This window comes from Barbus barbus (assembly GCF_936440315.1).
Source record: "Barbus barbus genome assembly, chromosome: 40".
Classification (NCBI taxonomy): Eukaryota; Metazoa; Chordata; class Actinopteri; order Cypriniformes; family Cyprinidae; genus Barbus; species Barbus barbus.
In genome coordinates this window covers 22,930,228-22,941,729 of record NC_136718.1, presented here as the reverse complement: position 1 = coordinate 22,941,729, position 11,502 = coordinate 22,930,228, and positions in this window count along the sequence as shown.

Below are 11,502 nucleotides of genomic sequence, written 5' to 3'. Positions count from 1 at the left end.
AAGTGCGGGAGGGAGCTTGAGCCTGATAGCCACCGGATTAACCACCTTGGTGATTCGGTACGGCCCAATGAATCTGGGTGCCAGCTTGCGAGAAGGCGCCCGGAGAGGCAGATCCTTGGTAGAAAGCCATACCCGTTGACCGCACACATAGGTAGGAGGAGAGGACCGGCGGCGATCGGCTGCTGCCTTGGTTCGTCCAGAGGTTCGGACCAAAACCCTTCTGACTTTCTCCCAGGTGCGGCGGCAGCGCTGAACGAAAGCCAGAGCGGACGGAACCGCAGCATCGGGTTCCTGTGATGGGAACAGAGGCGGTTTATAACCCACAGAGCACTCAAAAGGGGACATACCTGAAGCCGCCACTGGAAGGGAGTTACGAGCATATTCTATCCAGGAGAGCTGTTGGCACCAGGAACTCGGATTGTTGGATGTCAGACAGCGGAGCATTCTTTCGAGATCCTGGTTGGCCCGCTCGCATTGCCCATTGGTCTGAGGATGGAAACCAGAAGACAGACTCGCAGAGGCCCCGATCTGTCTACAAAACTCTCTCCAAAACCGGGAGGCGAACTGAGGACCCCTATCTGAGACCACGTCAACCGGCAATCCGTGGAGCCGGAAGACGTGGTCCACGATCAGTTGGGCGGTCTCCCGGGCGGAGGGCAATTTGGGCAGGGGAATAAAATGAACCGCCTTGGAAAAGCGATCCACCACAGTGAGAATCACAGTGTTACCCTTCGATGGGGGAAGCCCAGAGACAAAATCGAGGGCTATGTGTGACCATGGGCGGGAAGGGACGGGAAGGGGATGGAGCAGACCATCAGGAGGGCGATTCACCGGCTTACATTGGGCGCATGTGGGGCAGGCCAACACAAACTGTCTGACATCTGCGGCCAGTGTGGGCCACCAGAAGCGTTGACGGATGGCAAACAACGTTCTCCGAATCCCTGGATGGCAGACCAGCCTGGACGTATGACCCCACTGAAGGACCTCAGGGCGCAGCGCAGCCGGCACCGGCAACCTACCCGCCGGGCACCCTCCTGGCACTTGCACCCCTCGACCGGCCTCCTCTACTCGCCGCTCGATACCCCAAGAAAGAGCCCCGACCACCACCCCATCAGGAAGGATGGCTTCGGCCGTAAGCTCCCCCTCTGGGGGCCCGAACAGGCGCGACAGAGCGTCGGGCTTGACATTTTTGGACCCCGGCCGGTATGAGAGGGTGAAGTTAAATCGGCCAAAGAAGAGCGCCCAGCGGGCCTGACGCGAGCTCAGCCTCTTGGCCGAACGGATGTATTCAAGATTCTTATGATCCGTCCAGACCAAGAAGGGCTGCGCCGACCCCTCCAACCAGTGACGCCACTCACCCAAGGCCAATCGCACCGCCAGCAGTTCTCTATTGCCGATGTCGTAGTTACGTTCTGCAGGGCTGAGGCGGCGAGAGAAAAATGCACACGGGTGCACCTTCCCGTCACGGAGGGAGCGCTGAGATAGAACTGCGCCAACCCCGACATCCGACGCGTCAACCTCGACAATGAACTGGGATTCAGGATCTGGAACCAACAGAACAGGTGCAGAGACAAAACGGGACTTCAACGTGTCAAAGGCTACCTGCGCATCCTGGTTCCACCTGAAGGAAGTCTTGGTGGAGGTCAAGGCCGTGAGAGGTGAAGCAATCTGCCCAAAGTTCCTGATGTAGCGCCGATAGAAGTTGGCAAAACCCAAGAACCGCTGCAGAGCCTTACGGGAGTCGGGGACTGGCCACTTGGCGACAGCCTCTATCTTAGCAGGGTCAGGTTTGATCCCCCTGGTAGAAATGATATGGCCAAGGAACGTAACTGACTCGGCGTGGAATTCGCACTTCTCCGCCTTGACGAACAACTGGTTCTCTAACAGACGCTGGAGGACCCGTCTAACGTGCTGAGTGTGTAATTGGAGAGAAGGGGAGAAAATCAGAATATCATCCAAATACACAAAGACGAACTGATTAATCATGTCACCCAGAACGCTATTGACGAGACCCTGGAAAACGGCTGGAGCATTGGTAAGACCGAACGGAAGAACCAAATACTCGTAGTGCCCCGAGGGGGTGTTGAATGCCGTCTTCCACTCATCCCCCTCCCGAATGCGCACCAGATGGTAGGCATTGCGGAGGTCTAATTTGGTGAAGACCCGGGCTCCCTGCAACAATTCAAAGGCAGAAGACATAAGGGGTAGGGGGTACCTATTCTTTACCGTAATGTCATTCAAACCTCTGTAATCGATACAAGGGCGTAGGGAGCCGTCCTTCTTCTGAACGAAGAAAAATCCAGCACCGGCGGGAGAGGAGGAATGGCGGATGAGCCCAGCCTGGAGTGATTCATGAATATACCTGTCCATGGCCTCTCTTTCAGGGCCAGAAAGGGAATATAGACGACCCTTGGGCGGAGAAGTACCCGGGAGAAGGTCTATGGCGCAGTCGTAGGGACGATGCGGAGGTAGCGAGGTGGCCCGGGACCTACTGAAAACCGCACGCAGATCGCCATACTCCGCCGGGACACCGGTCAAGTCAGAGGGATCCACCTGTGAAACACAAGACACAGAAACAGCAGGAAAAGCAGCACCCAAACATGACACATGACAAGACTGACTCCAGGCTAAAATAGAGCTATTGACCCAATCAATATGTGGGTTGTGTTTCAGCAACCATGGATGTCCTAAAATTAACGGGGCCTTGGGGGAGTCAATAATTAACAGTTCAATCTGTTCATAATGGTTGCCAGAGAGGGAAAGGCTTACGCATGGTGTGACGTGGGTGATCGTGGTGAGGGGACTGCCTGCTAATGACCACGCCGTAATGGGCTTGGCCAGGGGAATGGTCGGGATGTTCCACTCCAGAGCCGAGGCAGAATCCAGGAAATTCCCCTCAGCCCCTGAATCCAGAAGGGCGTGGCCGGAGTGAGAACCTCCCTGGAATGAGAGTAGAAATGGAAGCTGAGTGTGTGTAGTGGGAGAGTTTGAACAGGGAAAGGCGCCCACCAGGACTCTCCGCTTCACTGGTGGGCCTTGGCTTTTAACGGGCATTGAAGTACGAAGTGGCCACCCTTGCCGCAGTACAGGCATAATCCTTGAGCAAGACGCTCCTGTCTCTGCTGCGGCGTAAGCCGTAGGCGACCTAATTGCATGGGCTCAACCTCAGCTGACTGAGGACTCGCTGCATCGAACGAAGAGGACTCCAGGTGGCGCCACGGTGTGGTGGGTAGACGACGTTGGCGGCGACGGTCGAGACGGGACTCCACCCGGAGCGCGAGATTAATCACGTTATCCAGCCCTCGAGGGAGATCCACAGCAGCTAGTTCGTCGGCGATGGCAAAATTCAGACCCTCGAGAAAACGCGCGCGCAGCGCGCCCTCATTCCAGCCGCACGCTGCCGCTAGAGTCTGAAACTGTATGGCATAGTCGGTGACAGAGCATTTCCTCTGGGACAATGAAGATAGCTGAGCCGCCGCCTCATCTCCCTGGGCTGATCGGTCAAACAGCTTCGCCATCTCCTGACGAAACTCCGCAAAAGAAGCACAGCAGGAAGCCCGCGATCTCCACACGGCAATTCCCCATTCGCGGGCGCGACCCGAGAGAAGAGTGAGGACGTAAGCGACCTTCGCCTCCTCAGTGGCGTAACGGCGAGGCTGCAGTGAAAATACCAGTGAACACTGGGAGAGAAAGGCTTGACAGGCGTTGGGATCGCCATCGTAAACCGGTGGATTATTGGCATGGGGTTCAGGCTCCAGAGGAGTAACAGCGCGGAGTACGGGACCCCGGTCAGCCGCCTCTCGCTGAAGATCATCGACCCGCGTGAGGAGCTCAGCGACTCGGGCATTGAGAGCGTCAACCTCCTGCGCTGTGGCGTTGAGCTGTGTATCATGTTGCCCCAGTAAAACCCCTTGCTGCACGAGGGCGGAACGAAGCGGATCCGATCCCGCTGAATCCATCGTTGGTCGGACTGTTCTGTCAGGGAATAGGCTGGATTCAGATGCGGGTACAACAGAGGCTTTATTGAACAGAAAATAACGAGCGTGGAGCGCTCCCGGAGACAGCTTGCGTGGATCAGGAATTCCTACCGCACCGAAGGGTGGATAGCGGCGGCTGGAGCGTGCCTCAACTGAGCTGGCAGAGACCCGGGTACGGCGGCAGCCGGAGAGAGTCCACGGATAACTTGAATGCACACAGATAGAAGCAGGATAACACACTAGCAGCTACGAGCACTGGAGCCTGAACGGGACAAGACAAGACAGGTAAGCGATACACAATCAAGACAGTCAGAGCAGTGGGAAATACCATAACAGTCCGACAAAAGACAGAGTAACAAGGGGAGCTATAAAGGGGAAGCTAATGAGATGACTAGAACCTGGTGTGAATGCAAGATGAGCTAACGAGCAGAGAAACAAGGAGGGCGGGGAAACAATCACGCTGACAATGCGCACGTGGCGAGCTGTCAAAACAATGCCACGTGCACAACACATGAACACAGAGACAGCAAAGAACAGGTGATCAGACCCGAGACCCGACATTATGTCATATGGGGAACATCAGTGAGAAGAATAGAAAATCTGTTTGGGAAAAAAAAAAGTTTGATGAATATTTAGGTTGACCGGCCATGCAAAAATAAGAAAATTTATTCTACAATTGTAATTATATTTATAATGTGCTTTTAATTTAGTCTCAGCCAATTATTGTCTCAGATGAATATCTTTAGTACACTCATCCAAGATTTTATGCACAAAATATGATTTTTCTTTTTTTTGCCACCATTACAGTATTTAAAAAAAAAAGATAACTAATCCAGTGTGCAGAAATCAATTACTGTCTCTCAGAAGAGAATAAAACATTCGCCTAAAATTCATCACATTTTTTACAAACTCCATGCAATCAAAATTGTGGTGGATTTTAGTCTATGTTTGTTCTATATGCTGATGTACTCCTGAATGCTGACAAAATAAACTTTATTCCTGAAGGGACTCTGTGACTGAATTGCATAGCTTTCACTTAATGTGATTACAGCTCCGCAGTGTAACACGTTATTGTTCCCTGCATCCCCAGACATGTTGTCTGCATGTACATCGATCAAAATGTCACAATAATGATACTAAACTACCACCTTTAGTGCGGTCAGAGAGATCCTACAGTCCCTCATTAGCATTAAAATCACACTTAATGCAGTACAAGCACTCCTAAATGCTGCAATAACGGCAAAGTGGATTTTTGCGGGTTGGTTTCCAACCAGTTAATTAGATTATGTTGTTTAGTTCAGGACAACAAGACAGGACAGACATATCCAATAGTGCTCTTATGCATGCACTCTGTTCAAGTTAATGAGAATTTTAGTTTGCAAATCCTTTTATGTCTGTAATATGATGTATGAGTGAAAAAGCATATTTTACAAGAAAAATATCTGAAATTGATTAGATGGTGAAAAGTGCATGCTACCAAAATGGAGCCAGACCTATGACAAGTTGCTTTTTGGCTATTGCCATTATTCAATATAGCATCTGCAGCCTACAAAATTCCTTTTTTTTTTTTTTTTTTAGAAGTTGTAACCTAAATAAACAAAGATTATGGGAGTATGTTTTACAAGAAAATACTGTTTCAACTTTCCAGTGTAATCTGATTCATGAACACCTGACTCTTCTAAAGAGGCGATAATTTAACAAAAAAAAAAAAAAAAGCAGTTCTCATTTGAATTTGTCAAATGTATTCACTGATTCATCTCTGTGATGGAATATTTTTTATATTTTACAGGATATGCTATTGATCCATTCAGATGTGCAAAGATTTATGCATGTTTTTTTAAATCAATTTCAACTGAATCATTCATCAGTTTTTGATTTTATAACCATTTTCCACATTGCTTTAATATGAATTTTATGTAAGAAATGCACAAAGTTAGTTCCCAGTATAACTGAAAGGGAAATTTCTCTTGAACATAAGCAAAATGGACAAAATTTGAATCAAATCAGAATCAAATGAGTGTATTGACACTCATCCCTACTGGGAAATATATTTCCAGAAGTTGCTAAATAATTAGACAGTCAGATCTATGAGGATGCCCAAGAAATTGTTCCAAAATGAATTAGAAATTCCTTCATAAGACTGATGCCAAATAGAGTTCAGCCCGGATCAGCCCTATAAGAGAGCGTTCAGTCTTGATTTTTCCCCGATTAAAGCAGATAAAAAGCAAAGGCAACATCAGCTCTGCATATCAACTACCTTGGATTACCTTCAGACAGTCTGTTCAGAGATTCTCCTTCTGTTGAACAAATCCTCACGCAGCACTGAATATCAAACAGTGGGATCGATTAAAACATATATATGTGCTATTTATCCACCTCTGCAGTCATTATCTCGGCTCAGAGTGTCTGTTATTTATCCAACTGGGATGCTTGTTTTGTCTCGCTTTGTCTTTGCATTGCAGTTTCAATTATTTAGCGATTGAAATGGTTTCATTTAAAGAATCACTGTAGTTCAAAAGTGCAATCGATCTCCTGATTCACGTCACTGTCAAGCGATGACATTCACACGGTGGGCATTGACTGACTGACTGACTGCTGAGTTCAAGCAGAAGCAGAGGTCTGCTCCAGGCCAAAGCACTCACAAAGTCTTGCTCTTTTCATCGTAACTAGCCTTTTATATCCCTTAAAGGAATAATTCACACTTAGAATCTTGCTCTCTGGCAGACTGCACAGTAGGTCTCATCTGTGGTTGAGTATCCTGAAAAATCGGTGTACTGTAATGAAGGTTGAATATGCAGGTGCTCAAACGAGCAGCGGAAGGCAAGATTATAATGGATAGCAGTCTGTTCCTTATCATTTGACTTTAGAAGTTGTTTGCACATAGTCCAAAATACTGTGTATTATTATGTGATCCCTCTCATATGACAAAAGTTTTTGAGAGTGTATTTTATAAATATATCGTATTAATATATTTAACTTTATCTTGTTTTGTATTTACCTAAAATGATAAGGAGACATGAGAAGTTATTTTGTAATGTATTTTGGCATTTGATGGTTATAATGAAAAATGTTTACATAAATATATTTTGATAACTTTTAATTATATTTATTATTTTTTGCCCAAATTTTTAAAAATATATTTGCAATGTAAATATATTTATATTATCCAAAATATATAAAAAATTTTTTTTTTTTTTTTCTAAAATACATTTTACATTTTACTCAAATAGTATTTTAAGATGAATGTATTGTGTATAAATGGAGAAGTGCATTTTGTCATATATTTTGGCATTTGAAGCTTTAAACGAAATAAATATATTTGGAAAACTTTTTTTATTTACCTATATTTATACACATTTTTGGCCATTTTTTAAATAAATTTTCAATCTAAACATATATATTCTCCAAAATATATATAAAAAAAACATTTACAAAATATATTAAAAAACACAAAATATTTTTTTTTTATAAAATAAGTTTTGCATTTAATCAGAAAGCATTTTAAGATGAATGTATTATGTATAAAATTAGAAGTTGAAGTACATTTTCTAATATATTTTGGCATTTGACGGTTTAAACAAAATATTATTTTAAACTTTTAATCTACTTGTATTTGTTCTAGTGCTGTGCAAACGATTAATCGTGATTAATCGCATCCAAAATAAAAGTTTTTTTTTACATAATATATGTGTGTGTGCTGTATATTTATTATGTATATAAAAATATAAACACACAATATATAATTTGAAAATATTTACATGTATATATTTATATTCATATAATTTATATTATACATAAATATATTTAATATATAAACATGCATGTGTGTGTATTCATATATACATAATAAATATACACAGTACACACATATATTTTGTAAACAAAAACTTTTAATCACAATTAATCGTTTGACAGCACTAATTTATTCACATTTTTTTGGGGTGCTTTTAAAAAAATGAACATTTATATTGTCTGAAATATATATTATTTTTAATTTTTTATCAAATACATTTAGCCTTTTTAAACTGGCATTTGAACATTAAATATATTTTTCACATTTAAAAATATATTTCCTTAAGCCATGCTGTATAAAACAGCCTATGGGATAGAAGAAAATCATACAGGTTTTAAACACTGAAACAGAGTAAGTGACTCTTGTCAGAGTTACAGAAGTTTCCGTAAACTTTCATTCGATCTCTTTGATAAAGTATGATATTGTTACAGTAAAGCTCATGTGATGCATTAGTAGCCCAGAGGCGTTCATCTCAATGATGGCTTGCAATGACTTGTCACCTCTTTTATTGCCTCTGTCTCAGCAATTTTCTGTTCCTTCACTCACCGGTGGCTCCAGGCAGCCGAACAAGTCTCTGATTATTTACAACATGGATAATTCATCTTACGGTATTGATTCAATTCTCTTTGGCGAGGTGAGAAAAAAAGCATTCTTTTCTCGTTTTCCCTCTTCAGGAAATATTATTATTATTTATGAGTAGTGCAACTTTTTGCAAAACTTTGATATGTAACTTGTCATGCATAATGAACATTTCCTGTGTGATCAAACTTAGAGCAACCAGCCATAAAAACAACTTCATTATGTTTCTGAAGAAAATGCAAAGAAAAAGCAATCTCCACTTACGCTGTTTGAACTATCACCAAAAGCCTTATTACCCATGATCTGAGAGTAATTGGTAGCTTCTGATTTTCAAAGTCTGCTGTCGGCTGCCACACAGATAGTGTTTAGCGCAGGTGGATCAATAGCAAACGAGGGCCGTGAACGCAGGCAGCGCTTCAGAGATAATGCCCTGCGGCCAATTGCTGTACGTGCTGAGCATAGCCAAGATTGCTCCTCTTAAATATTTGTTCAAAACTCTTTCCCCTCTTGGTCTTCTAAGCGGATTTGTCAGACGTTGGAGATGACAAGCGCTTAATAACATTTATCATCTGCTGACAGCTGGTTTGTGACTCTTCGTAACTGAAATGGCTTCTGAAGGAACCATTAAGGTTGCTTGTATGTATTAATTCTCTGAATGTTAATTCTTCTAAAGCGGTGGGGTGTGAAATATAATTGTTTTGTTTGTCGATTCTTTTTGTTGTTGTTTTCAAAGCGACGTTGGCAGCATGAAATAATGCAACATTTTATTTATAAAATGTGAAGTATTTCCTAATTAGACTTGATTTTATCCATCAGGAATTGATTGGTTAAAAGACTCTCTATGACGGGAAAGTCATTTCAAAATTGAAGCCAGTTAATCTGCTTTTTTGTTATCAGAATAACATGCATAGATGAATTGTTCAATGTAAGGAAATTTATTTAAAGGGTTCAGGACAAGTTCAGCTTATTTGTCACGTAATGTTTCTTTAAGAAACAAAAATGGAGGTTATGGTGAGGCTTTATGGAGTATTTAAAAGGAGGAATGTGCTATATAACTTGGTCACACTTTATATTAGGATATAAAGGATAGGGTTAGGGTTAGGGTTAGGGTTAGGAAAACCCTAACCCTAACCGAACCTAACCTAATAATTAGGATATTTATATTATTATATTATGTACTTACATCAAAAAACAAGTACAATGTACTTATTGTGTTCATATTCTATTGCAAAACACTTCTGCTGCTGTTGAGGTGGGATACGGGTAAGGTTAGGGACAGGTTTGGTGGTATGGGTAGGTTTAAGGGTGGGTTAAGGTTTAAGGGATGGGTCAACTGTGTAATTATAAATGTAATTACATAAATTAATTACAGATGTAATTATATATAGGTATTTTAAAAAAATATAAGTACAATGTAAAAACGTACACAATAAGTGCATTGTACCAAATGATTAATTTAAATGTAAGTACATAGTAGTTAAGGCCACCTTATATAAAGTGGGACCTATAACTTTATAAAAACACTCCCATTCATTTTTCAGAAAGTTTTTAATAACTTTATATCATTTGAGCTGAAAAGCTTTTTAAGTCATAATTCTTCCAGTTGTTTTTTTTAAGGCTTTGTGGTGTTTTCATGGTGACAAAATGCAATTGGATTATAATAAAAAAGTTTATTATAGTTGTATCTTCAAACTAAAATCATGTCCAGTGTTATGTTTGTATTAATTATATTCTATAGTAGTATTTGTTCATATTTTGTATTGGTGTTAATTATGTACTATTATAGTATTTATTCTTATTTTGTATGAACTTTTATTTTTATATTTTCAGTTATTTTAGTGTTAACTATATACAATTATTTATTCATATTTTGTATCAGCTTTTATATTTATAGTATCAGTTATTTCTTTTTTTTTTATTTTAATCATTTTTATTAGCTTTTGTTTTTATTACATTTTAGTTTTGATTAATTTAAATTTACATTAATTTATTTTCATTTTATTTTTTAGCTCTTCAACTTAAACTTAATATGTCGTTTATTGCCAAGGCATCATTTCACATTTTTTTTTTAAGTTTAATTTTACCATTTAATATTGATATTTTATTTAAACTAACACCAATTATTTTTAATCATTTTAGTTAACAATTACAATACTGTCAGTGACTATTTTAGCATTTACTTCCATTGTAAGTGTCTCACTTCAACCCAGATTGATTGATTGATTGATTTTAAGAAAAACAAGTGGAAATTAATTTGTATGCTAATCAACATAATGCCACAAATGCTGTTGATTGAGCTTAACTTGTATACCAAACCTTGTATATTTCTTTAAGAAAGTAAATACGACCAATTTTGATTACAATTGGAAAAAAGGAAAAAATCTTCACAACACATCTGCAATGGTTTAAGAAACTAACTTCCAGTTTCTGTTCTCCCGTTGTCTTCTGTAATATCATCCTACGCCGTTAAATACTCATGCACATCTCCAGAAACACACGCAGTCCTGCACCAGATGTTGAGATGATACCTAAACGCTAAAGACACAATGAAAATCACTCAGCGCTGAAGGGGATGCACATGTGGCCGTCAGGTCAAAGACACTTGGCTATTCCTGCTGGAAAAGAAGGAATCCTTCCTTCGCCGGTTGGTTGGTTGCTATGGATATCTCTCAAAAGCTCTTAGAATAATGGCACATCCCACCTCTGATGTCAGAGCTGTTGATGTGTGTGTAAAGAGGGAGGGAGCTGAAGCCTGTTGCTCATATCATCAAATGTGCCGCCAGCACTCCAGAAGCTCTGCAGCCTGTTGAGAGATCGGATGGAGTTGGAACGCTGAGCAGCACACTGAATTTTTCCTTCTCCTTCTAGAGAATCTTTGTAAACGCCATGAACAATCTCAACTACTGATGAACTATGGTAAGTGTTTCCAACTGATGCATGCTGTTTGCTTTTTATGCTTTTTGCAGTTTGGTTTTGTTTTTGTGGTGGGAGTTTAAAGGAGAAGAATGGAGGCGTTTAACCAAACCAAGGCTTGAAAGTAATGTTTTGTTTGTGCAAATATGTTCTGTGGGTACTGCGCTGTAGTACAGGCTGCCCAAATCAGATCAGGCTGCTTCCCTAGAGCTTGTGGACTGAACGTGGATGAGTTCGATG